At 38.4% G+C, this 2,982-nt stretch overlaps 1 pseudogene; it reads right to left on the minus strand.

Moving 5' to 3' along the window:
• Positions 1-1,786: 1,786 nt before the first annotated feature.
• LOC100918827 lies at positions 1,787-2,684 on the minus strand (annotated as a pseudogene).
• Between the last annotated feature and the right edge of the window lie 298 nt (positions 2,685-2,982).

Raw genomic sequence — 2,982 nt, forward strand, 5'->3', positions numbered from 1 at the left:
TATATCAGATTTCTTCAATGACATTTATTTGCTATTTTTTCTCTTCATCATCTCTTCTCTTGCTCATTTTTCATTTTATTTTAATTTTTTAAATTAGTATTTTATTTCTTCCCTAATTACATAAAAGCTTATGCCTTTTCTAACTTTGAATTTAGCATTTTAGACATTTCACTATATTGCCTTACTCAATTAGCACCCTCATTCAGAACTAGCTCCTAGATTATAGAAAGGTCCAGAGATGGAAAGACTTACCTAAACTGATGTTAAGTGAAGTGAGCAGAACCGAGAGAACACTGTACACAGCAACAACAAAATTATGTAATGATCAACTGAATTGGACTTGATTCTTTCAAACAATGAGGTGATTCAAGGCAATTTTAATTGTTCCCTGCATCCAGAGAGAGAACTATGGAGACTGAATGTAGATCAAAACTTAGTATTTTCACTTTTGTTGTTGTTGTTATTTGTCTGTTTCTCTTATGTTTTGTTTTGATATACTTTTCTTGAGCAACATGATGAATATGAAAATATTTTAAAAAGAATTTCACATATTTAACCCATATCACATTTCTTGCTGCCTAGGGGAGCGGGAGGGGGAGGAAAGAGGAGTAAATTTTGGAACACAAGGTTTTTACAAAGATGAATGTTGAAAACTATCTTTGCATATATTTGGAAAAATGAATTACTATTTTAAAAAAATAAATTAAAAAAAAAAGCAAAGGTCCAAAGATTTGGGCATTTACAGACAAAAAAGTGTGTGTGTGTGTGTGTGTGTGTGTGTGTGTGTGTAAGTAATTGTAAAAACAATTTTTAGAATTCATTTTCACAAGATTTTCACTTCCAAATTTTTTACCTTTCCTTCTTTCCTCCCCACTTTCAAAAATGATAGTCAATTTGATATATGTTGTACATGTGTATGGCATAAAATATATTTCCATATTAGTCACTATTATGAAAAAATAAAACTGATCAAAAGGAGGAAAAAGACGCACACACAAAAATAAATAAGTTAATAAAAAAGATTTTCATTCCGAGTCAATCAATTGTTTATCTGGGTGTGGACCATATTTTCTTTCACCAATTCTTTGTATTTGTCCTGAGTCACTGCATTGCTGAAAAGAGCTGAGTCATTCATACTTAACCATCACATAATGCTGCTGATATTGTGTACAATGTTTTTCTGATTCTATTCACTTCACTTTGTATCAGTTCGTACAAGACATTTCAGGGTTGTTTTGTTTTGGTTTGAAATCTGCCTGTTCATTTCTTATTGCACAATTGTTTTCAATTACATTTATATACAACAGCTGATTCAGCCATTTCTCAATAGATGGGGGTCCCTTCAATTTCTTTTCTTTTTTTTTTTTAATACAAACAGGTATTTATTGACCCACAAAACTTACAAATTCAACTACTAGAACATACCCAGGTATAGGATAAGTGGCAGAAAAGGCTGATAGCACTAGCAACTGCTCAATATCAAGCATCCCACCCCCACCCCATCTTTGAACTCTTTTGTGTGACCATTGAGGGACCAGTGAAGGGTTTGGATGATTTGAGGGGAAAATGGGCATTGGATTATGACAGGTTTCAGGTCCTGAGAAAGTAAGAAGGACCACTTATGATCGCACTCACAAACTAGCTAATTAAAAACAACATATTCAACAAAACGCCATTTCCTTTGGATACATTTCCAAATTTTCTCTTCCAGAGTCCAGATGTCAAATTCTTGTCTTCCCAAAATCAGATTGAGTTTGAAATTTATGAACAATAGTAAATCCAGATTTTACTGCTCTGTTTTGGAGAATGGAGGCTCTTTTTTGCTTTGATTATGCAGGTTCTGATGAGCATATATGCTGTACGAAGGAGACTGGCCTGCATAGATAGGCGCTGTGATCAAAGGTGTGCTCATATGCAATGCCATGTCCAGGTGCTCTGGATCAGATGCAGCTGTTTCTGCATCTGCTCTAGTGGGAAATTCTTGGAATGAGAAAGTGGAGCACTGGCTTCTATCCTTCTTCAAGCTTCCCAGGCCCAGATGCAGCAACTTCATCAGGTTGAGCAGGAGACGGGGGCCACTGATTGCATACATGACCAGTAGGAAGATGGAGTCTGTGGGATGAGAAACAAAGCAGTCTACAGTGTGGGGACAAGACTTGTGCACACAGACATAGGAGGGAGGCACCTCCAGGCCATAGAGCAGGTACTGGCCTAGTAGTAAGGCTACCTCCAAGGCAGTCCGCACCAGTAAGTGTCCAACATAGGGCCCCAGGAGCCTCTCCCTGCCGATCTTCTTGCAACCATCATGGGCTCCATCATCAGGGGACTTCTCGGAGGTCTTTTTGAGCATGGGCTCCTCTTCTTCCTCTTGCCTCTGGTTCCTCTGGAGCCAGGACAGATGTGCACCACATAGCCCAAGTAGAATATGGTGGGCACAGTGATTAGGATGATCTGGAATACTCAGAAGTGAATGTGGGAGAGGGATGCCAAGGAGTCATAGCAAACATTTTGGTAACCCGGTTGCGCTGTATTATGGGAGAAGCCACTTAACTCGTTCTGGTAAATGGCCTCTCCATCTATGGCCAGCAGCAAGAGGCAAAACACAAGCAGCACGGACAATCACAGTTTCCCCACCAAGGTAGAATGCTGGGTCACAGCAACTTCGTCAGGAATGCCCAGCTCATCTTCAATCTTTCTAATTACTGTGAGAGACCTAAAAAACCCGAGATTCCCAAGAGACAACAGAGAAACAAGCTGAAGGTGACCCACGGGAAAATTCAAATCCCTTCAATTTCTGATATTTTGCTACCATTAAAAAAAGCTGCTATAAATACCACTGCACATCTAGGTCCTTTTCCATTTTTAAATCTCTTTGGGATAATATAACTAGTAGTGGCATTGCTGGATCAAAGGGTCCTCAGTTTAGTCAAATACTTAATAGTTCCAAATTTCTCTAGAATGGCTGAATTGTTTCAAAATCCA

Source organism: Sarcophilus harrisii, chromosome 6 (genome assembly GCF_902635505.1).
Source record: "Sarcophilus harrisii chromosome 6, mSarHar1.11, whole genome shotgun sequence".
Lineage (NCBI taxonomy): Eukaryota > Metazoa > Chordata > Mammalia > Dasyuromorphia > Dasyuridae > Sarcophilus > Sarcophilus harrisii.